Source organism: Zea mays, unplaced genomic scaffold (assembly GCF_902167145.1).
Source record: "Zea mays cultivar B73 unplaced genomic scaffold, Zm-B73-REFERENCE-NAM-5.0 scaffold_311, whole genome shotgun sequence".
Taxonomy (NCBI): domain Eukaryota; kingdom Viridiplantae; phylum Streptophyta; class Magnoliopsida; order Poales; family Poaceae; genus Zea; species Zea mays.
This window is the reverse complement of record NW_023366939.1, coordinates 15,001-40,534: the sequence shown is the minus strand read 5'-3', so window position 1 is coordinate 40,534 and position 25,534 is coordinate 15,001. Positions and strand designations below refer to the sequence as shown.

Sequence of the window (25,534 nt, the reverse complement as noted above, 5' to 3'; positions counted from 1 at the left end):
AAGAATCATTTTTCTTCTTATTTGTTTTGTCAAAGATTACTATTTATTCTTTATTCGGGTCTGTCTTTTGGACTTCCTTTGCTTAGGTTCGGGCGCGGTAGTGGACAAACAGAGGGAAAGAAGGTATGGCGGGGGACACATTTCTTGTGAGCAAATAGAATTGCTTTACTTTTTGAATTAAGTTCAACTTTGAACTTACAGAAATTTTGTAAAAAAAAATCTATACCCTCCCATGGAAGGGTGGTTTTGATTTTTAGGCTAGTTGAGTAGTTTTGATTAAGGTTTTATTAGTTTATTACTCTAAACTAAATCAACGATTTGCAGGATACTTCCTTCATGGAATAAAATACTGGATCCTCTCCCCTCTTTCTTGTTGCTTCATAAGAGTGAATCCATTTTATGGGCGAAAGGCGGGGGCTTTAAATCGACCGATGGATTGCTTCACTCACTAACATCATTAACAAACAAAAGAATAAATGGAGGGATTCCAACCATCAGAGCAAAGGTTTTCTCTTTGTTATTTTTACAAATAGAAATAGGTAACCAATTTCTAGATTATGGAACAAAACCGCGTTATAACAATAAGAATTCCGCGGGCCCTTTCCGCTCTAATCAGATAAAGGGGAGTAAGGACCCGCTAAGTTCCTACTTTTTCATGTTTACAATCTGGATCCTCCGATTACTATAGAGATGAACCCAATCCAGAATACGAACCGTAAAAGAAAACACCTATTAAACCAATCACAAGAATACCAGTTACAGTACCTATCAGCCAAAGAGGAATTCTTCCAGTAGTATCGGCCATTTCCCCTACTTTCCTCCACATTTTCTCAAGTGGTCATGCTAGAGACAAAAACAGTCATGGATAGTTATAAAGATGGTATCCTTCCAAATGGGATAAGAGAATTCTTACTACTCTCTTTCTTTCTCTCAATTGAAGAAGTAATTGGAAAATAAAACAGCAAGTACAAAAATGAGTAATAAACCCCAGTATAGACTGGTACGATTCAATTCAACATTTTGTTCATTCGGGTTTGATTGTGTCATAGTTCTATAGTTGGAATTTGGTTTATCGTTGGATGAACTGCATTGCTGATATTGATCCCAAGAAAAAAACCGTGGGTACAGCTAATCCGTGAACAGCCAGCCATCGCACTGTAAAAATAGGATAGGTTCGATCTATGGTCATTGGGGGCCTCCTAAAAGGATCTACTAAATTCATCTAGTTGTTCTAAAGAATCAAAACGGTCGGTTATTAATGGAATTCCTTGTCGGCTTTCCGTGAAATACTCGTTTGGTCGAGGACTTCCAAACACGTCATAAGCTAAACCCGTACTGACAAATAACCAACCCGCAATGAATAGGGAAGGTATAGTAATGCTATGAATAACCCAGTATCGAATACTGGTAATAATATCAGCAAAAGAACGTTCTCCCGTGCTTCCAGACATGCTGAGCTCCCAAAATTTTTATTCAAAAAAGGAATTGATTCCGTAAAAGATGGGATCCACCAGTAAATAGAAAATTACTGATATTTCATCCTTGTGAGATTGTCAATTTTGTACCAAAGGTGTATTTTGAGTATACCGAATTAGTATAGCTATCCTTCCTATGGCACAGCAATCCAGTTTTGCTTGGTCCCGAAACAGAATTCCTTTTTTCTCTTTTTTGTTCCTTGTCTATAGGAAAATTACATGTTATTCAAGGCATCAATAGAACCCCACAATTTTTTGGGTCCTACTTATTTTCATTGTCTTCGGAATAGTAGAATAATTTAATTTGGAATAGCGGCCAAGATCTTGGGAAAATCTAAGTTAATGATTAATAAGATAAAGAATTTAGGAAGGATATTCTCATATTGACGCAATACAAAGATAAGTATATGCAAAATCGATCCCTTTTTAGTTAAAGGAATTTAATTGGTTAGCATAAAATAATATCTAATAAATAGAAAATCGAATAGCGGATAATCCGTTATGAAAGAAACGGAATACATTCTTTGAAGAATCAAGATTCGTAATCAATCCTTGTCTTGTTTGTTGGATTAGGTCTAATTTTCTTGACCAAACAGCAAGCATGGAACTTTACAAGAAGAACTTAAAAGAAAAGGATAATTGAAGTAACTTTGAATCCACTTTTGTTGGGGTTCAAAAAACGAATAAAAATAAATAAAAAAAAGTAAATTTTAGGAATAGTTCCCTTTTTGAGGGGGCCCCTCGGGGGTCGTGGAATGCTTTTCTTCTCCTCTTATTCCATATGGAATACAATGAGTTAAAATTTGCTCCAAAAAGAGGATGAAATCCATCCTATTAAAAAAGAAATAATCCGAATCCGAAATAGAAAGAATTTTTTTTTTTTTTTTCAAATTCAATTCTTTATTTATCTTTTATTCCAAAATTCTCCCGAAAATCCAATTTCATTTTTCAATGGGGTTAGATGATCTAGTTCTTAATATTATTAGTTTACTTAACTGACAGATTCCACAACAAATCTCTTGATTCGGAATTAGGGACTCATGTTCCGTCTGATGAATCGATTTTCTCTTTTTTTTACACTTCTGTATCTCACTCTATCTTGTTTTTTAGTATTATCTAAAATAACCGATGAATTATGAATTTTCCATAACTTAAACTTAGGTAAGTGCTTTACCAACATATGTAGTGTAGTAAAAAAAATGGAATTGAACCCCTTCATGCTTACTATAACTAGTTATTTCGGTTTTCTACTGGCTGCTTTAACTATAACCCCAGCTCTATTTATTAGCTTGAACAAGATACGTCTTATTTGAAATGAATTGAATAGAAGAATCTTTCTTTTGGATTCTTGGTATTCTAGACTCTTTTCCACACTAATTACCAATTCTTTTCTTGGTCATTGAGATTCGTGGGTAGTTTAGACTATTATTTAGAGATAGATCGTACCTCTTTTTTTATCCCCTCGAACAAATCGAAATGATTGAAGTTTTTCTATTTGGAATCGTCTTAGGCCTAATTCCTATTACTTTAGCGGGATTATTCGTGACTGCGTATTTGCAATACAGGCGTGGGGATCAGTTGGATCTTTGATTGAGTAATATTTCTTTTTTGATTGACCTCCTCTCTGGTCTGGAGGAGGTCAAATTGGAGTTGCAATTCTACTTTGTTTTTTTTTAAGTTATTTTAGTTTCGACATAAGATATATGGAATCACGCTCTGTAGGATTTGAACCTACGACATCGGGTTTTGGAGACCCGCGTTCTACCAAACTGAACTAAGAGCGCTTTCAAAACAAAAAAAAAAAGAAAATCCTTTTCTATTCCTAACGTGTCTCACGTCCGTATAGTATCCACAAATTCAAGTTATACCCACTTTAATCGATCTCCCCACTACTGCCCATAACGAAGAGAGAATTAATAGGTAGGGATGACAGGATTTGAACCTGTGACATTTTGTACCCAAAACAAACGCGCTACCAAGCTGCGCTACATCCCTTTTCCAAATTGTTGTACAATGCCATTGTACACAATTCCTTTCTTGTTTTCCACATCGTAATTTTCTTCTATTTCTTTATCCATATAGAACTTTCTTGTCATTTCTTGTTTTTGGTCTCATATAATCAAGGAAGGGGTATAAACTAAAATCCAGTCAAATTTCACCTATAAAAGAAAGACTACTATTCCTTAGTAATGTATAGGAAGAAGGGGTCATCTTTTTTAGGGATAGGAAAATCTCGTCTATACGGTTCATTCTATATATATATAATATTTATTTTGTTTTTTTAGTTAGGAATTTCGCCTAAACAAAAGAAATACAAAGGATCTTGGGCAAGAGTATCTGATCATATATGTATTCCAATACGGAAGGAGGATTTTCAATGCGGGATATAAAAACATATCTCTCTGTAGCACCCGTGCTAAGTACTCTATGGTTTGGGGCTTTAGCAGGTTTATTGATAGAAATCAATCGTTTATTCCCAGATGCTTTGTCATTCCCTTTTTTTTAATTCTAGTTATTCCTATGCGAGAGATAGAATTCTTCGTGACATGACGAAAATTTCCCCTTTTTGAATTCTTTTTTAGTATATGAAGCAAAAAGAAAGAAAAGATGGATAAGGATTGTATTCTTTAATTATTTCTCTATGTTTTATTACTTAATTTACGAATTTCAAAAATTTTGTATTCTATTGGATTGGATTTGTTCGATAATTCGAAGAATTACAACAAAATCTTTAGAAATCACATTTTTAGTTAGGAACTTCTATGGATTTTATTCTTCTTCTTTTCTTTGGATCCAAAATAGAAGAATAAAAGAATAGGTATAAGAATTAAGTTAAGTCGATCCAAAAAGGAAAGGAGGTTCATGGCCAAGGGCAAAGATGTTAGAATCCGAGTTATTTTGGAATGTATTAGTTGTGTTCGAAAGGGTACCAATAAGGAATCGACGGGGATTTCTAGATATAGTACTCAAAAGAATCGCCACAATACGCCCGGACAATTAGAATTAAGAAAATTTTGTCGTTATTGTCGCAAGCATACCACTCATAATGAAATAAAGAAATAGGAGCATCGTGTGTTCGATTTTTCCAAAGAACAGAAAGAGTAAGAACTTCTTATTAAATATATAGAACATAGATAGAATACTAAATACAAATCAACTCATCTGATTTTAGGTAGATATTATTTCATATGTATAGAGGGTTTTTATTTTTATATATTTGGATTTTTTATATTTTTATATAGTATATTTTGATTTAATCAATTTATATAGTATATTTTGATTTAATCAAATAATATATGGACCAAAGAAAGACTACTTCTTCTGGTTCTGGATCAAAAATTAATAAAAGAAAGAAATCCATTTTTTTTTTTCAAATTTTAAAATAAGGAATAAATCATGTATATATCTAAACAACCTTTTCGTAAATCTAAGCAACCCTTTCGTAAATCCAAACAAACTTTTCATAAATCTAAGCAACCTTTTCGTAAATTCAAACAACCTTTTCGTAAATCTAAGCAACCTTTTCGTAAATCCAAACAACCTTTTCGTAGGCGTTCTCGAATAGGCCCGGGGGATCGAATTGATTATAGAAACATGAGTTTAATTAATCGATTTATTAGTGAACAAGGAAAAATATTATCTAGACGAATAAATAGATTAACCTTGAAACAACAACGATTAATTACTCTTGCTATAAAACAGGCTCGTATTTTATCTTTCTTACCATTTCGTAACTATGAGAATGAGAAGCAATTTCAAGCCCAGGCAATTTCAATAATTACTGGTCCTAGACACAGAAAAAATAGACATATTCCTCAATTAACACAAAAGTTCAATTCCAATCGAAACTTAAGAAACTCCAACCAGAATTTAAGAAACAACAATCGAAACTTAAGTTCCGATTGTTGATGTTTTATTCGAAAGACTCAGACTCATATATAAAGTAAAGTAATCCAATTTGGATTCTTGTGTTTGTTATAAGAAAGAAAAATGGGAAAAAATAAATAGTTTTTTTATTTATTGCAACATGCTCGTCGATTCCTACCACTTAATCTTAATTTATTGTATCTTCCCGGAGTTCCCTCTCCGGGAATTCGGTTTTAATTATTCCTGTATATTACTTTTTTATCCTTTAATTGATGATCCTTATTTTATTGGAAATCGTGTAAAGATTATTTGGATTTGATACAGCTACTTGTGCAAGCATTTTACGATTAAGAATCAATTCCTTCTTGGACAGATTGTGTATTAATTTACTATAACTATTGAATACGTTATATACCCGTGTTGCTGCGTTTATCCGAGTGATCCACAAACGACGAAAATCCCTCTTTTGCCTGCCTCTATCTCGATGAGAAGAAACAAAAGCTCTTCTTACTTGTTGAGTAATCACTCGATTAAGTCTTAAATGAGCCCCCCTAAAGTTTGAGGCAAATGAACGCATTTTTGTTCGTCGTCTCCGAGCTATATATCCTCGCGGAACTCTGGTCATTGAATCAAATTAACCTTAATGAATAACTAATGATTTCTCTTCTTTTAACCCTCTTTTTTCCCATTAATAACTAAACGGATTATTCCGATATATAAAATATTAATTCCAATGGCTTTTGCTACTATAACCTTCCCAACCACGATTTTTTATTCTATTTAGTTATTTCGCATAGAAATAACAAATTCTAACGATACTAAAAAAACAGTGGGTTCCATCGTTTTTATGGTTCCCTTTTAAACGGCGAGGCCCTCTCTATACACCGGAGCCCTTTCTTTCATCAAAAGGTATTGTGAACTTGTATAGTTCACATTCTTTGGCTCTACCTATCCATTATAGAGTAAATAACTCTTTTCACAATAAGAGTTATTCATACAGTGACGGTATTTAATTATGAAAGTTGGCTAAGTAGCTGACCCTTTAGTCCGTTCTTTTAAGATAAAGGAGCATAAGCCTTTTTCTTTTTATTACTATTTCCTCCGCTTAATGGATAACCATTTGTTACCAATGGGGGAATTGCTTCTTCCAATCTAGATGATTGGATTTGCACCAAAGGAAACCATAAATTCCATATACCATAGAAATCTAGGATAGAGCTTCTCTATCCTATTCATTGGTACCGATCATGGATACTTCAAAAATTTTATTATTTGTTTGAACTCATGATCTGAACGAGTCGCACATACACCCTAGCACATGTTCCTCGACGCTGAGGACATCCCTTAAGCGCGGCCGATTTTCTAGCATTTCGTATTGGCTGTCTTGCATTTCTAATAAGTTGTTTAACCGTTGGCATGTCGTATGTATATATAAAATGGATTGGTTTAGATCGATCTTAACCTGATGATTCATCATCATGAAGTATTTCTATTTTCTATAGCATAAAACCCGAATTTAGGTTTGAGATAAATTTACAAGAAATCCACCCACTACCAATCCTTAAACATTTCTGGAAACCACACTGGATCAGTATCGCAGTGCTCGTCAATCATTTCATCCCCTACAATATCGACAAGTCCATAAGCTTTGGCTTCGTCTGCTGACATAAAAACATCCCTTTCCATGTCTTCGGATACAACCCAAAAAGGCTTGCCTGTTCTTAGTGCATAAACCCTTGTGATCATTTCGCGAACTTTGTGTAACTCTTCCACTTCTAGTAAAAATTCTGGTGTCCTTGCCCGATAATAAGCACTAGCAGGTTGGTGAAGCATAATCCTAGCGTGAGGGAATGCTATACGCTTGGTGGGTTCTCCTCCAAGCAGAATGAAGGAGGCCATGGACGCGGCTATTCCGAGGCATATTGTATATATATCAGGTGTCACCGTTTGCATCGTATCAAAAATCGCCATTCCTGAGATTAGCCACCCGCCAGGGGAGTTTATAAACAAAAAAATATCGCTATTTCCATCTTCTATACTGAGATATACCATCAGACCTGTAATATGATTTGTGATCTCGCAACGAATCTCTTGACCTAAAAAAAGTGTCCTTTCTCGATACATAACATTGTATAAGTCAACCCAAGTCGCTTCTTCATCTCCGGGAATCCGGTAAGGTACTTTTGGAACACCAATGGGCATATTAGATTAATATTATTAAATTTAAGTAAAAAAACTACACTTTAATATGGAAACGTAAGAATGGAAGAGAAAGAAAGAATCCGCAGTTTATTATCTTCATTTTTTTTTTCTTATTCTATAAGAATACTATAGATTCTATTAATACATAGATTGAAATATTCTACATATAAGGAAGGTAAAACAGATTGAATAAAGAAAAAAGAATCCGTGATTTGAATGATAAACAAAGAGGGATGAAGGATCTATTCTTCGTTTTTCCAAATAGCCCAAGCTACCCATTGCATATTGGCACTTATCGAGTATAGAATAGATCTGCTTCTCTTTCTTCTTACAAACAGAATTGGCTTGTTATTTTTAATGGAATGAAATAAATATTCACGCTTTCTGACATAGAATCCCCTAGAAGGGTTAGGTACATAGAATAAGTATGGATAGTCTTTTCCAATGCGATAAAATAAAGCGACATCGTGTCTATTTTTCTTTGCTAAAGGGGTATTTCCATGGGTTTGCCTTGGTATCGTGTTCATACTGTCGTATTGAATGATCCGGGTCGATTGCTTTCGGTGCATATAATGCACACAGCTCTAGTTTCTGGTTGGGCTGGTTCGATGGCTTTATACGAATTAGCGGTTTTTGATCCCTCTGATCCTGTTCTGGATCCAATGTGGAGACAAGGTATGTTCGTCATCCCCTTCATGACTCGTTTAGGAATAACGAATTCGTGGGGTGGTTGGAGTATTTCAGGAGGAACTGTAACGAATCCGGGTATTTGGAGTTATGAAGGTGTGGCAGGTGCGCATATTGTGTTTTCTGGCTTGTGTTTCTTGGCAGCTATCTGGCATTGGGTATATTGGGACCTAGAAATATTCTGTGATGAGCGGACGGGAAAACCTTCTTTGGATTTGCCCAAGATCTTTGGAATTCATTTATTTCTTGCAGGGGTGGCTTGTTTTGGCTTTGGTGCATTTCATGTAACGGGTTTATATGGCCCTGGGATATGGGTGTCCGATCCTTACGGACTCACTGGAAAAGTACAAGCTGTAAATCCTGCGTGGGGTGCAGAAGGTTTTGATCCTTTCGTTCCGGGAGGAATAGCTTCGCATCATATTGCTGCGGGTACTTTGGGCATATTAGCGGGCCTATTCCATCTAAGTGTCCGTCCGCCTCAACGTCTATACAAAGGGTTACGTATGGGCAATATTGAAACTGTACTTTCCAGTAGTATCGCTGCTGTTTTTTTTGCTGCTTTCGTAGTTGCCGGAACTATGTGGTATGGATCAGCAACTACCCCAATCGAATTATTTGGGCCTACTCGTTATCAGTGGGATCAGGGATACTTTCAGCAAGAAATATATCGAAGAGTTAGCGATGGGTTAGCCGAAAATCTTAGTTTATCAGAAGCTTGGTCTAAAATTCCCGAAAAATTAGCCTTTTATGATTATATTGGTAATAATCCGGCAAAGGGGGGATTATTCAGAGCAGGCTCAATGGACAATGGGGATGGCATAGCTGTTGGATGGTTAGGACATCCCGTCTTTAGAGATAAAGAAGGACGCGAGCTTTTTGTACGTCGTATGCCTACTTTTTTTGAAACATTTCCGGTCGTTTTGGTAGATGAAGAGGGAATTGTGAGAGCGGACGTTCCTTTTAGAAGAGCAGAATCCAAATATAGTGTTGAACAAGTAGGCGTAACGGTGGAGTTCTATGGTGGCGAACTTAATGGAGTAAGTTATTCTGATCCTGCTACTGTAAAAAAATATGCGCGGCGTGCTCAATTAGGGGAAATTTTTGAATTAGATCGAGCTACTTTGAAATCAGATGGTGTTTTTCGCAGCAGTCCAAGGGGTTGGTTCACTTTTGGTCATGCTACCTTTGCTTTGCTCTTCTTTTTCGGACACATTTGGCATGGCGCTCGAACCTTGTTCCGAGATGTTTTTGCTGGTATTGATCCAGACTTGGATGCTCAAGTGGAATTTGGAACATTCCAAAAAGTTGGAGATCCAACTACAAGGAGACAGGCAGCCTGATACCACATTGCTATGGTATCTTTCACCTCCATTTTTTGTTTGATTTGACATGAGGAACATCTCCTGTCCTTTCTTTGACTCTTTTTCTTTTTTTATATGGGAAATGATCCCAAATGATAAGTGAATAGGTGTGGAAGTTATAATTGTAAATAAACCAGGATCGAATCTATGGAAGCATTGGTTTATACGTTCCTTTTAGTTTCGACTTTAGGGATAATTTTTTTCGCTATCTTCTTCCGAGAACCACCTAAGGTTCCGACTAAGAAATGAAATAATTTAATTGAAGTAAGAAGTCCCCCGGAGGGGAGACTTCTTACTTCAATTAGTCCCCATGTTCTTCGAATGGATCTCTTAATTGTTGAGAGGGTTGCCCAAACGCGGTATATAAGGCATACCCAGTAAAGCTTACAAGTAAACCAGATATGGAGATGGCGACTAAAGTTGCTGTTTCCATTTTTATAGAATTTCAAGATTACAATGGATCTATGAAAAGATCGTGTATTTACAACTACAACGGAATAGTATACAAAGTCAACACCAATGATTAAATAGAATTTATGGCTACACAAACCGTTGAAGATAGTTCTAGACCTAAGCCAAAACGGACTGGCGCAGGTAGTTTATTGAAACCCTTGAATTCGGAATATGGGAAAGTTGCTCCGGGTTGGGGGACTACTCCTTTTATGGGGGTCGCAATGGCTTTATTCGCGATATTCCTATCTATAATTTTAGAAATTTATAATTCTTCTGTTTTACTGGACGGAATTTTAACGAATTAGGTTTCTACTAACTAAAACTATGACTTCATAGTTTTTCCATCCAAAAAAAGCCTTTCTACTTTAAGCTCCACATTTCTAGACATTCTGGTAGTTCGACCGTGGATTTTTTTGTTTTGGTATCTCTGGAATATGAGTGTGTGACTTGTTAGAATTGATCCTATTGATAATACATAGAAGGGGCCTGTTATCTCTATCAAGATGATTCTAATTCGTCAGATATTATTTATTCTAGTATCTGGAACACGAAATACATAGAGTGGATCAAAAAAAAAAGGAACTATGATTCATACTCACTATTTAGACCTCGCAACCAGACTTAAAAAAAAAATGAAGTAGTTCTTAATAAAAAAAGAAATTTTCTTCCTTCCAATTTTGTTTGCCCAAAAGAGAACTCTTTTCTCTTTCAATAAATGATCATCAAGCGGTTCTTATTCGAAGAACCCTTGCCTTTTGTTTATCTTGAGACTGAATCATCGTGGCTCTAGTATGAATCTAAGGTTTTAATTGAACTGATTCATAGGATCGCAACAAGATAATTTCTATCAGAAAACCACTAGAAATTTTGATTTTATTTTTTGACTAGTCAAAAAATAAAATCAATAAAAAATAGGGAAGAGAAAAGTCAAGAGGCCTCTAATGATCAACATAAGGGAAAGAAAGACAGATGAGCCAACTTGAGATTTTTTGGCATTATTATCACAAAGAAGAAATTCTGGATTTTTCTTATTTCATATCTTCAAGGCAAATCGATCCAATACCGTGGCTGATGGAGTTTTGAACCCTTTTTTTCTAATATCCGTTGAAAATTTGTGTATTTCTGCTTGAGCCGTACGAGATGAAATTTTCATATACGGTTCTCGGAGGGGGAGTCGGGCTAGTTACCTATCTCAATAAAGTATATGATTGGTTTGAAGAACGTCTTGAGATTCAGGCAATTGCAGATGATATAACTAGTAAATATGTTCCTCCTCATGTCAACATATTTTATTGTTTAGGGGGAATTACACTTACTTGTTTTCTAGTACAAGTCGCTACCGGTTTTGCTATGACTTTTTACTACCGACCGACCGTTACAGAGGCTTTTTCCTCCGTTCAATATATAATGACGGAGGCCAACTTTGGTTGGTTAATCCGATCGGTTCATCGATGGTCAGCAAGTATGATGGTTCTAATGATGATCCTGCACGTATTTCGTGTGTATCTCACAGGTGGATTTAAAAAACCCCGTGAATTAACTTGGGTCACAGGCGTGGTTTTGGCTGTATTGACTGCATCATTTGGTGTAACTGGTTATTCTTTGCCTTGGGATCAAATTGGTTATTGGGCAGTCAAAATTGTTACAGGTGTACCCGAAGCTATTCCGGTAATAGGGTCCCCTTTAGTGGAATTATTACGTGGAAGTGCTAGTGTGGGCCAATCCACTTTGACTCGTTTTTATAGTTTACATACCTTTGTACTACCTCTGCTTACTGCCGTATTTATGTTAATGCACTTTCCAATGATACGTAAGCAAGGTATTTCGGGTCCGTTATAGGGAAGGCATAGCATAGAGAATTCTAATTCTCATATATCATATCGGGTAGGTTGTGGTATTTCATTGCTACAAACATGGGTTATTGTAAAATAAGACATGTCATTTGGATACTTCTCTTCAACTTCGAAGTATTTTTATACAAATAGTTGAAGTGAATTTTACGAAAGAAAATAAGGCGGATTATGGGAGTGTGTGACTTGAATTATTAATTTGGCCATGCAGATAGAGAATTGGATCTGCCACATTAGAATTCACGACCAAAGGTGTCTCCGCATCCAATCAACACGTAAGTCCCCTATCTAGGAAGGATAGGCTGGTTCACTCGAGGAGAATATTTTCTATGATCATACCCCACCAACCATGTCATCCATGAACAGGCTCCGTAAGATCCTATAGAGTATAAATGGAATAAGTCATGTGATATGATCCAATTCAATTTTTATTACACTTACTTTTTATTATAGTATGGAAATGCATTCATTTTCTTTGCATCGATTTTGATCCGCAATACTATCGGAGTAAAAGAAGGGATCTAAGGAAGAACGCAGGCTAAACTTTTTGATTTTTTATTAGTAACAAGTAAATACTTTGTTTGGACATAAGAAACTTGCGATATCGAGGGGATAAACAACAACTAATCAAGAGACAATCCACAAAGCAATTGATCATGATCAAATTTGTAAGCCCACTTGGATATTGAGCATTTAAGCATAAGAATAGGATTCTTTTCAATGAGTAGTTATAGGCGCAACTTCGGAAAAGATAATTTGATAAAGTTTTTCTTACCTTGAGTCATTGAGTCATTATATACCCCTATTCTATTGTGGATCCTCCACGGTCTTATTTCTTTCATTCTTGCTCGAGCCGGATGATGAAAAATTCTCATGTCCGGTTCCTTTGGGGGATGGATCCTAAAGAATTCACCTATCCCAATAACAAAGAAACCTGACTTAAATGATCCTGTATTAAGAGCAAAATTAGCTAAAGGGATGGGACATAATTATTATGGGGAACCCGCGTGGCCCAACGATCTTTTATACATTTTTCCAGTAGTAATTCTAGGTACTATTGCGTGTAATGTAGGTTTAGCGGTTCTAGAGCCGTCAATGATTGGTGAACCGGCGGATCCGTTTGCAACTCCTTTGGAAATATTACCCGAGTGGTACTTCTTTCCCGTATTTCAAATACTCCGTACAGTACCCAATAAGTTATTGGGCGTTCTCTTAATGGTTTCTGTGCCAACGGGCTTATTGACAGTACCCTTTCTAGAGAATGTCAATAAATTCCAAAATCCATTTCGTCGCCCAGTAGCTACGACCGTTTTTTTAATCGGTACTGCAGTAGCTCTTTGGTTAGGTATTGGAGCAACATTACCCATTGATAAATCCTTAACTTTAGGTCTTTTTTAGTTTAGGGATTTTTCGAGTTGATTCATTCCACCGCGAAGTCCCCTGCATGGGTATCTAGGAAATAGTTACTTCCAAGTGAATCTTCCCTAGATACCTAAAATCTATTTTATTATGATCCATTTCGCGAAAATATAGATTATGCCAAAGATGCCAAATTGCTTTCTTTTTTCTTTTTATTCTAACTCAAAAAAGAAGAAGAGGAAAAAATTGCAATGATTTAAAGCGAGAACTTGTTCTTAGGTAAATCAATTGGGAGATGCTTCTCTAGAGTGTCCCATATCAGTTTTCCATCTTCCATACGAAAACTATTAATTTGCATAAGATCTTCTTCAGTCTTACTCAAAAGGTCCAATAGTGTATGTATATTGGCCCTTTTGAGACAATTATACGTTCTAGAAGGCAATTCTAATTGATCAATAAAAATACAATTCAATGGAATTCCTTTTTTGTTTTTCTTTAGATTAGTGAATCTTTTTTGAAAGGTTAAAAGGGGTGGAGTTAACCTGTTTTTATTTTCTTCGAAACTAGTGCCCTCTTCCTCTGTGTGTAGAAAAGGAAGAAATAAATCAATCAAATTACGAGAAGCTTCATAAAGCGCTTCTTTAGGAGTTAAACTTCCATTCGTCCATATTTCTAAAAAAAGTATCTCGTGTTTTTCATTTCCATTCCCACAAGAAAAAATACTATAATTCACATTTCGAACAGGCATGAATACAGCATCTATAGGATAACTTCCATCTTGAGAGTTCTTTCTGAGTTCCGTATGATATGCGCGATCTCTCTTGATCTGTAACTCAATACAGAAATCAACGGGTTCTCTCAAGTTAGCTATAGGTTGTGTCGTATCAACGATTTCTACGGAAGGCGGTAAGATTATATCTTGAGCGGTTATGTATCTAGGACCTTTGACGCAAATTGATGCGTCTCTAACTCCATAGAGATTACTTCTCAATACAATTTCTTTCAAATTTAGTAAAATTTCTTGTATGGATTCTTCAATACCTACTATTGTGGAATATTCATGTGGCACGTTCCCAAATTTGGCGCGTGTGATACATGTTCCTTCTATTTCTCCAAGTAAAGCTCTTCGCAAGGCAATACCGACAGTATCCGCTTGACCTTTTCTAAGCGGAGACAGAATGAAACGACCATAATAAAGACGTTTACTATCTACTCTTGATTCAACACACTTCCACTCTAGTGTTTGAGTGGATCCTGTTATCTCTTCTCGAACCATAACAGACTAGTATTATTTGATCATTGAATCGTTTATTTCTCTTGAAAGCGGTTTCATTTTTTTTTACAGACGTCTTTTTTTAGGAGGTCGACATCCATTATGCGGCATAGGTGTTACATCGCGTATACAACTTAACCGTACACCACTTTTAGCAATGGCTCGTAATGCGGCATCTCTTCCGCTACCAGCACCTTTTACCATAACTTCTGCTCGTTGCAAACCCACTGTACGAATAGCATCTACTGCTGTTCTTTGACCAGCATAGGGTGATGCTTTTCTTGAGCTTTTGAATCCACAAGTACCTGCGGAGGACCAGAAAACGACCCGACCTTGTGGGTCTGTAACGGTTATAATGGTATTGTTGAAACTAGCTTGAACATGAATAATCCCTTTTGTTATTCTACGTGCACTCTTCCGTAAACTAAAACGGGCATTCCTACGCAAACCAATACGCACTTTCTTACGTGAACCTATTTTTGGTATAGCTTTTGTCATATTTTATTATCTCATAAATATGAGTTAGAAATAACAAAAAGAAAAAAGATACAAAGATATCCGTTTCAGGTTAAAATATATCCTTTACTTTCATTTTTTTTATTTGCAATTTGGGCATTTCCGTGGGTACTTTTTACTTTAATTAGAAAGAAAAGCTATTAGAAAGAAAAGCTTCTTTTTCGAAAGATTACCCCTGTCTTTGTTTATGCTTCGGATTGGAACAAATGACTCTAATTCGCCCACGCCTGCGAATCAGTCGACATTTTGTACAAATTTTACGAACGGAAGCTCTTATTTTCATATATGGGTATTCCTTTCTTAAACTATGAATCTATTCTTTTGGAAAAAATAAGTCTCTTCACTTAAATTTTGAAACTTGGAAGTTATTACCCCAGAAAAACCTAATCCTTTGAATCTTTGGTATCCTTCAAATCTTCAGTATCCTTCGAGTCTTCGGTACGCTTCGAATCCTTATGGGGAAGTCTATAAATTATACGACCTTTGCTGGAATCATAACGACTTATTTCAATTTTGACCCTATCCCCCATCAGTATTCGTATAGAACTAGACCGGATCTTTCCTGAAATATAGCCCAGGATGATCGTGTCATTCTCTAGGCGAACGCGGAACATTCCGTTGGGTAGGGCTTCCGTAACTAAACCTTCGAAAGTGACTTTTGCTTCTCTCGGGTTTTTTTTTTCTCTACTATTTTTTTTTTCTGTCATATATTTTTCTCCTATTTTTCTATTTTTATTTTCAAAATAGGAAGTTCGAGATAGAATTTGGGTACTATAGGTGGGGCCATTACCATATATAACATAAAACTTCTCCCCCAATTCTGTTTAGTCGAGCTTCTCGATCTGTCATTATACCTCGAGAAGTAGAAAGAATAGCAATTCCCATTCCGCCCAAAACCTTAGGAATTCCTTGATAGTTGGCATAAATTCGTAAGCCAGGTCGGCTGATACGCTTTAAAAAGGTTCTAGTTCTATATATTCCCTTTCTAGTCTTTCTCCTTTGATGTCGCAAAGTTGAAACCAAGAAATATCTGTTACTTTCCTGATGTTTCCGAACACTTTCAATAAAACCCTCTCGTAGAAGTATTTTAACAATGTTTTCGGTAATATTTGTGGATACTACTCGAACAGTTCCTTTTTTATTCATGTCTGCGTTTCTTATAGAGGTTAGTAAATCAGCAATAGTGTCCTTGCCCATAAGACTCTAATTCTAGGTTCCTCCTAATTTTTCTATAATCAACATGTTTTCCCTTTTCTTTAAATTTAGGATTTTTAAGCATATACGTGAGACAAAATCTACTAATTTTTTCTTTGATCTATATCTCGTCTACTAGTATTTATAATACTTCAGGAGCTAATGAAACTATTTTAGTCAAATTCAATTCTCTTAATTCTTCGGCAACCGCGCCAAAAACTCGAGTTCCTTTTGGATTTCCTTTTTGATCAATGATAACTGCTGCATTGTCATCATAGCGTATTATTATACCGTCGTCGCCTTTGAATTCTTTACGTGTACGTACAATTACAGCTCGAATTACTTCGGATCTTTCTAGAGGCATTTGGGGCACTGCGTCTTTGATTACAGCAATAATAACATCACCAATACGAGCATATCGCTGATTACCAGCGGCTCCTATGACTCGAATACACATCAATTTTCGAGCTCCACTGTTATCTGCTACATTTAAAAGGGTCTGAGGTTGAATCATATTATTTGGATTTCCATTTGTTATTTCAATGCAAAAGGATGAAAGAAATATTGTCTTTCCAGAAAGAAAAACCAGGGGTTTTTTATCTTCAATATTCCTTTTTGGGGTTCTATATCTCTAATCGAAGAAATTGACTTCGTATGGGCATTTTACTGGCAGCTATAGAGATAGCTGCTCTAGCTACAGTTTCGGATACTCCGCTCATTTCATAAAGTATTCGACCTGGTTTAACAACGGCTACCCAATATTCGGGGGATCCCTTTCCCGAGCCCATACGTGTTTCTGTGGGTCTTATTGTAACCGGTTTGTCGGGAAATATACGCACCCATATTTTTCCACCACGACGTGCATATCGTGTCATTGCTCTTCGTCCTGCTTCTATCTGTCTCGCGGTGATCCAAGCGGGTTCAAGTACTTGAAGAGCATATCTACCAAAACAAATATGATTGCCTCGGCAGGATTTTCCCTTCATTCTTCCTCTATGTTGTTTACGAAATCTAGTTCTTTTGGGGTTATAGTCGATGGTTCTTTCTTAGTTCCATCTCTACTACAAAACTGGACATGAGAGTTTCTTCTCATCCAGCTCCTCGCGAATGAAATGAGAAAGCGTGCGAATGTCATTTCTCTAATTCCATAATATTCAAAAATATTATAGATAGATACACATCAATATATAATAGAAAAAGTTAGGTTTTTTTGATTTTGACTTTCTTAAACTTAAAAAAGAAAAATAAATATATAGTCAAGAAAGAAGATCTAGAATATATCCAAATTCAATATTTATATAAAATGTAATCCTTCCTTTTTTGGAATCTCCTTTTTTTTTATTCTTATTGAATCGTGGTAAAGTATTCTAATCCAATAAGGATTTCGCGGGCGAATATTTACTCTTTCCTGTCTTATTTGTTAATTTAGAACCTTATCAAATAAAGCAATTTTTTTGGTTTGTTCCGCCATCCCACCCAATGAAGTGTTAGGATTCTTTTCAATAAAATCCTATGTAGTCATAGGTTTTGTCGTTCCCACAGCTTCTCCTTTAATGGTTAGGTTTGAATCCTGCAATGGAGCTTCCAATTTTTTTTTCCGAGTCAATTTTCTCAGTTTTATTAACCCGGCTGCTCTTTATTTATTGCTTTATATTTTTATTTGTTGTTTCAAAAGTCAAGTTACGATTTCGAATTCTCTCTTTTTTTTGAGAATTTTATTATATTGATGCTTTATCACATTGCCTTTTTTTTATGATGTAATTCATAGACCATACATATGGGAATCCTATATCTTTCTTATTCTTCTTCCTTCTATCTATCATCCCTCCTTTTATCCACATCCCTTTAGTTTTGCTTCACAGCCTAGAATCAGGTTTCTTTTGTAGAGAAAAAAATGCAGTTGCTACAACTATATGATAGATCTACTCATTTTTGATAGATGTATTTATTCACATAGTGACTGTTTCTTAGTTAGGATCTCGACAATACGAAGCAATAGGTTGGTTATTAGTTAATTTTCTATCATTACTAAGTTTTTTTCCATTTTTGACCCTAAAGAAAAAACTAACGAGTCACACACTAAGCATAGCAATTATATTAAAAGATTTCTTAATTTTCATTAAATCTTATAGAAAGAGGGATACTTTCTTCTTTTTTTTAGGGATTTTTGGAAAAACAAGGTTCTTGTCTTTTTTATTCTATCACTGGGCGGAATGGGAAGACATGGTTAGTTATTCTTCTTCTACGAATATCCAAATTTTGACACCTAATACTCCATAGATAGTTCGAATTGGATAGCAGCAATAATCAATTTTAGCGCGAATTGTTTGGAGGGGTAGTCTACCCTTTTTGATGCATTCGGCACGTGCAATTTCTTTTCCTGCTAGACGACCCGCAATTTGGATTTTTATTCCCTTTATATCCGCTTTTTTAGTTAATTCAATAGCTTTTTTCATTGCTTTTCGGAATGAAACTCTATTTTTTAATTGGAAAGCTATATATTCCGCAAGAATATTAGGTTGTCTATAAGGTTCTTTAACCTTTTCGATAGCAATATTAAGTCTCTGGTTTACAGAATTAACTTCCTTTTGGAGATCTTTCTCTAATTCTTCGATTGCTCCCTTTTTCTTTAATAAGTTGGGGAATCCAATATGGATTATGACGTGGATTGTATCGATTTCTTTTTGAATTTCTATATGTGTAATTACTTCAGAACTTGAGTCTGATTCCATTTTTCTATTCGAGCCTTTTTTCCTATTCTTTTGTATATAGTTCTTGATACAATTCCGTATTTTTTTATCTTCCTGTAGACCTTCAGAATAATTTTTTGGTTGTGCGAACCAAAAGGAATGGTGATTTTGGGTTGTACCAAGTCTGAAACCGAGTGGATTTATTTTTTGTCCCATATTTTTCTATTATATTTCTTTTTTTTTTACTGGGAATCGAAATCTTAGATTGATCTAAAGATTATTTTGATTTCTTTACTATATTTAGTACAATTGTTATATTACACATCGTTTTTTTTATAGAATAACTACGTCCTCGAGCTCGAGGTCTGAATTTTTTCATAATAGTACTCCTACTGACTTCGGCTTTAGTGATGAATAAATTCGTTTTGTCGAAATCCCTATAATGAGTAGCATTTGCTGCTGCCGAATAAACCAACTTTAAGATGGGATACGATGCTCGATAAGGCATGAGATTCAGTATCATAACGGTTTCCTCGTAGTAACGCCAGCGAATCTCATCTAGAACTCTTTGTGCTTTGAAAACAGACATATGTATGCGTTTTTGTGCTTTGAAAACCCGTTCGAATTTAAGTAGACGATCGGTTGGAACTTTTCTTGCGAGTTTTCTCAGCCCCTTCTTCTTCTTTATCCTAGGGGTATACTTTACCAATTTGAAACTTGTCATAAATAAGGTTATTACCCGCCTACCTTTACTTTATTTGATTATTTGAATCCTATAAATTTTGTTTATTCTGAATCTTTCTATTCTGAATTCAATTAACGACGAGATTTAGTATCCTTTCTTGTACTTTCATAACTCGTGAAATGCCGAGTAGGCACGAATTCCCCCAATTTGCGACCTACCATAGGATTTGTTATGTAAATAGGTATATGTTCTTTTCCATTATGAATCGCGATTGTATGGCCAACCATTGCGGGTAGAATGCTAGATGCCCGGGACCACGTTACTATTATTTCTTTCTCCTCCTTCATATTGACCTTTTCGATTTTTGCCAATAAATGACGAGCTACAAAAGGATTCGTTTTTTTTCGTGTCACAGCTGATTACTCCTTTTTTTCATTTTAAAGAGTGGCATCCTATGTCCACTATCTCGATCGAGGTATGGAGGTCAGAATAAATAGAATAATAATGAATGGAAAAAAGAGAAAATCCTTTAGCTGGATAAGGGGCGGATGTAGCCAAGTGGATCAAGGCAGTGGATTGTGAATCCACCATGCGCGGGTTCAATTCCCGTCGTTCGCCCATCGCATTATTGCAAATTCCAAAAATGCAATTTTCCATATTCCTAGTTACGTATTTACTTACGGCGACGAAGAATAAAACTATCACTATATTTTTTCCTTTTCCTAGTTCTTCTTCCAAGCGCAGGATAACCCCAAGGGGTTGTGGGTTTTTTTCTACCAATGGGGGCTTTCCCTTCACCACCCCCATGGGGGTGGTCCACAGGGTTCATAACTACCCCTCTTACTACGGGGCGTTTACCTAGCCAACACTTAGATCCGGCTCTACCCAAACTTTTTTGGTTCACCCCAACATTACCCACTTGTCCGACTGTTGCTAAGCAGTTTTGGGATACCAAACGGACCTCCCCAGATGGTAATCTTAAAGTGGCCAATTTACCCTCTTTTGCAATCAGTTTCGCTACAGCACCTGCTGCTCTAGCTAATTGCCCACCCCTTCCACGTGTGATTTCTATGTTATGTATGGCCGTGCCTAAGGGCATATCGGTTGAAGTAGATTCTTCTTTTTTCTCAAAAAACCCCTTCCCAAACTGTACAAGCTTCTTCCAAAGCATACGGCTTTCTAGATGTATATGACGATCTCTAGACAGATGGATCTTATATGAATCGTATGATGAAGTACCACATGAGTGGATATATAGAAAAGGAATCCAAATCCGCCGAATCGCTCATGTTATGATCTTCTACATCCTAGGTCTCCGCGTTCCGTCATCTGGCTTATGTTCTTCATGTAGCATTCAGATCGAATGACTCTATGAAATTACGTCGATACTTCCACATATTATGGGTAACGTAGGAGACATCCCTATTTTCACCCGGGGGTCTTAATTACCACTGCTTAACTTTCAATTCGCCTCTGACCATCAAATTAAATGTGAATAACCCGTCCTCCTCTCTTTGAAACAAGGGGCGCTTCCGGTTCTGTGCGTGCTTCAAACAATTTTGTCTTCTCCATATTACCATATCTCTAGAGTCAATAATTTTCTATGAGGAACTACTGAACTCAATCACTTGCTGCCGTTACTCAACAGTTTTCTGTTGAGGTCTATCCCGTAGAGGTAGTCAAATTGGATCAGTGATCGATTTCTAGGTTTCGTCGTAAACCTAATTGGTTACTTCCAATTACGTAAATCAATAGTTCAAACCGCACTCAAAGGTAGGGCATTTCCCATTGATATAGGAACTTTTGTACCAGAAACAATAGTATCTCCAATTATAGCCCCTCTGGGATGTAAAATATATCTCTTCTCACCATCCCCATAGTGTATGAGACAAATGTATGCATTTCGATTAGGGTCGTATTCTATGGTTATGATTCTACCAGATATGTCTTTTTGATTCCGTCGAAAATCGATTTTACGGTATAGGCGCTTATGACCTCCCCCTCTATGCCTTGCGGTAATGATTCCTCTGGCATTACGACCTTTACCACAACGGTGCCGTCCATGGATCAATTTATTTCGTGGATTGGATTTCACTTGCCTGTCTACGGTTCCCTTGCGTGTGCTCGGGATAGGTGTTTTGTATAAATGTTTCGCCGTATTATTAAGTATTCTCCTTTAGTTCGTTTCTCTATCTAGAAGTGGAATAGAATAACCCGGTTGAAGGGTAATGATCATACGTCTGTAATGCATTGTATGTCCCAGAATAGGTCCCATTCTTCTACCCTTTCCGGGTAGTCGATGGCTATTCACAGCTACTACCTTAACACCAAAGAAGAGTTCGACCCAATGCTTTATTTCTGTCTTAGTGAATCCCGATTCGACATTAAAAGTATATTGATTCTTTCCCAATAAACGAAGACTCTTTTCTGTAAATACTGCGTATTTGATTCCATCCATAAATCGACTTTCCCCCCTATGCTCTGAGTTCCAGTATCGATAAGAATTCGAGTTCTTATTGTTCTTATGTTATGGTATGAATATACCATACCAATTCGTTATGTATGGATGATGGATGAGATTCCATGGATAGAGAGCCAATTCCAATAGACCGTTCCCGTTCGCGTGCATCCAGCAGGAATTGAACCCGCAAATTTACCAATTATGAGTTGGGCGCTTTAACCATTCAGCCATGGATGCTTAACAGGGATCATCGTACATCGTAAATAACCAATTTTCATATAGAAAGACATATCATAGAAAAATGAAATCGAAAATATTCGGAGATGGCAAATATTCGGAGATGACTATGAAAACACCTCTCCGGATCCTCGAATTGAAAGAGAGACTGAGAGGGATCAAGAATCCTAATTCTCGCTATTTGGAATGGATCCAATTCTATTGAGTCTGACCCATAGTGATCATTTCTCTTTAGCAAAGAATGACCTTGGTTATCAAAGGATTGAACAACCGAGATCCATTTACTTATGATACCTAGTTGACATTGCTAACAAGGATCTAATGAATTATGAGTTTAATAGATTCTCTTTAGCAGAAAGACGTATATTCCTTGCTCATTATCAGACAATCACTTATTCCCAAACCTCGTGTGGGGCTAATCGTTTTCATTTACCATCTCATGGAAAACCCTTTTCGTTCCGCTTAGCCCTATCGGGTATTTTAGTGATAGGTTCTATAGGAACTGGACAATCCTATTTGGTCAAATACCTAACGAAAAATTCCTATTTTCCTTTCATTAAGGTACGAGGGCTTCTTATTCCACAAGAACGAAAGCACCTTTTCATTCTTTCATATACTAGGGGTTTTTACTTGGAAAAGACAATGTTCCATACTAAAGGATTCGGGTCCATAACCACGAGTTCCAGTGCACTAGATCTTGTAGCACTTAGCAACGAGGCCCTATCCATTAGTATTCCACATAAGAAATCCATTATAGAAACTAATACAATTAGATTAGCTCTTCATAGACAAACTTGGGGTTTGCGAGCCAAGATAAGACCGGCTCGGGATCATGGGACCCTTTTCTATCAGATAGGAGGGGATCTTGTACAAAATAGACTTCTAAGTAATAACCCCATAGATCCTATATCTATCTATATAAAGAGGCAATCGTGTCAGGAAGCGGCTTTTTCTTTGGCCAAACGGTACTTCGAACTTGGAACGAGCATGAAGAGATTAACGAGACTTCTTTCTCTTTTGAGTTTTTCTGGCGGACCGGTCGCGCAAGATCTTTGGTCTTCCCCCGGAACCGATGAAAAAGTGGGTCGCTTCTTATGGACTCGCTCAGAATGATTCTTCTCTATCTATAGTTCATGGCCTATTAGAAGTAGAAGGTGCTCTGGTGCAATCCTTACCGACAGAAAAAGATTGCAGTCGGGTTGATAATAATCGAGTGCCATTACTTCGTCGGTCCGAACCAAGGAATCCGTTAGAAATGTTTTGAAATGGATATTGTTCTCTCTTTGATTAGGGATGCTATATGAAAAGAAGTGGAGTTTGAAAAAGGGAACGGAATGGTCAAACCGGAACTGCTAGAGGAACGAATTTTCAATAGCATAACTTGGGCTCCTAGAATATGGGGCCCTTGGGACAATCTATTTGATTGCAGGGACAGGTACGCTGAATATGACTGGGGATTTTCCTATGGGTATTGGAGCGGGTCCAAGCAGATTAAAGAGGATGAGTTGTCAGAGACTGCTATTTATTCGAATTATTTCTGGTATATTTATCATAAAAAGGGGGAGGTGCAAGAGACTGATTCGGACTTCTTGCAGAGTGGAACAATGCAGTACCAGACACGAGATATATCTTTCAAAGAAGAAGGCTTTTTTCGAATAAGCCAATTGATTTGGGACCTTCGGATCCATTCTTTTTCCTATTCAAAGATCAGGCCTTTGTCTCTGTGTTTTCACGTCGAGAATTCTTTGCAGATGAAGATGAAGAGATGGCAAAGCGGCTTAGTACCAGTACCTGGAGAAAAAAGCCTCCTAAACATATGGCTAGCAACTGGTTCACCAGGAGTACGCAAGAAAGGCAAAAGCACTACGAATTATTGATTTAGGAATGGGAATGGGCTAGAACCCTGGGCTCTTCCTTATATAATTAATGGTCTTTTCATTCTAATACTCTATCCGAGAGTTCTCAGTATTTAGCAAAGCTGTTCCTATCTAACGGAAGGCTCCTGGATCAAATGACAAAGACATTGTTTGTGGAGAAAGAGGTGGCTTTTCCCGGATGAAATGAAACATTTCATTTGTGTAACAGGAGAAAGATTTCCCACTCCTTAGCCGTAAAGATATGTGGCCATGAAAAAGGGAGGGGATTCAGTGGAACAGGATTGGCCGGGCGGTAGAGTCGTGGAAACACTTGTTGATTCCTATTTTGGACCCTAGCTCCATGGAACAATATGCTACTGCGGAAACATGGAAGAATTGCAATCTTAGATCAAAACACTATGTATGGGATGATATGAACTGCCTAAATAAGAATTCTTGAGCGTCGAATAACCTGAGTACTAACTACATCAAACAATTTGCATTAATGAAACTGTGTAAATCCACCGGATAATCAAAAATACGCATGTCTGATGAAATGGTTGTTGCTATCTGTTTCCATAACGAATCCTTGGTTTAACTGAATAAGTAAAGAAAATGGGCCCTTTCTCTTCGTCTCAGATCGATGGATCTTCTCGATTGGAAGATCTCCCATATGGATAATACACATTCCAGTTGACCGAGCCTAATGCTAATTGTTTTGTTCCGAAGCAAAGATATCCGCGGAGGCCGGTTCGTTCGTCCTATTCTGATATTCAGGACCAAGAGGTCCTGGATTCTCTTTCGGATAGGCCCTGAAAGGAGAAGAGAAGCTGAAATGCCAACGGACCTCTGTCTATTCTCTAATTCACCCGATCCGATAGTACCCGTTTTTGGAACGTCCAGTGCCAAAGTCACTGAATGGGTAAGTCACCAATCCAATCCCTTTGACAAATCGGGTGTCATATTAGATATCATATTCTATATATATAGAAATATCATAGAATAGACATATAGAATTTTTGGTTGGGAAATTCGAATGAATCATTGAGTGAAAAAGGAGCAAAGAATGACAAAAGATGAGACTCTACTAGTCTTCACTCTTGTGGTTTCCTCGGTTTCTATTTTCTTATTCGGGATCTTGCTTTTCATGGTTCTCATCTCTGCAACTCGCGATTTTCGCGAGAGAACCAAATCCAAGTTGGTGAAGATCATGATTTGGGCTGGCATAGTAGTTATTACCTTTGCAATTGCGGTTCGAATCTATCCGATCTTTATCTTTTTGCTCAAAGAACGAATAAAACCCCTTGTTGAAGCCCTTTATGATAAGCTTCCCTGGATCTGGGAAGTTTCTCTTTCACGGTATTGGGA

The 25,534-nt window shown here is 36.8% G+C and overlaps 2 protein-coding genes and 2 non-coding genes across 4 annotated transcripts in view; 1 reads left to right on the top strand and 3 right to left on the bottom strand.

Annotated features, from left to right (window-relative positions):
* Positions 1-3,279, top strand: part of LOC118474714 (ribulose bisphosphate carboxylase large chain) — a 13,478-nt gene extending 10,199 nt beyond the window's left edge. The window contains exon 2 of the mRNA XM_035963743.1: positions 87-3,279. The gene's annotated coding sequence lies outside the window, so the exon portion shown is untranslated. The remainder of the gene's footprint in view (positions 1-86) is intronic.
* Positions 3,142-25,534, bottom strand: part of LOC118474716 (30S ribosomal protein S7, chloroplastic) — a 26,490-nt gene continuing 4,097 nt past the window's right edge. The window contains exon 1 of the mRNA XM_035963744.1: positions 3,142-25,534. This exon is cut by the window's right edge and continues 4,097 nt beyond it. The gene's annotated coding sequence lies outside the window, so the exon portion shown is untranslated.
* On the bottom strand, positions 3,186-3,259 carry TRNAW-CCA (transfer RNA tryptophan (anticodon CCA)). The gene has a single exon. It is a non-coding gene; the product is annotated as a tRNA-Trp (tRNA).
* TRNAP-UGG (transfer RNA proline (anticodon UGG)) lies at positions 3,397-3,470 on the bottom strand. Its single transcript has one exon. It is a non-coding gene; the product is annotated as a tRNA-Pro (tRNA).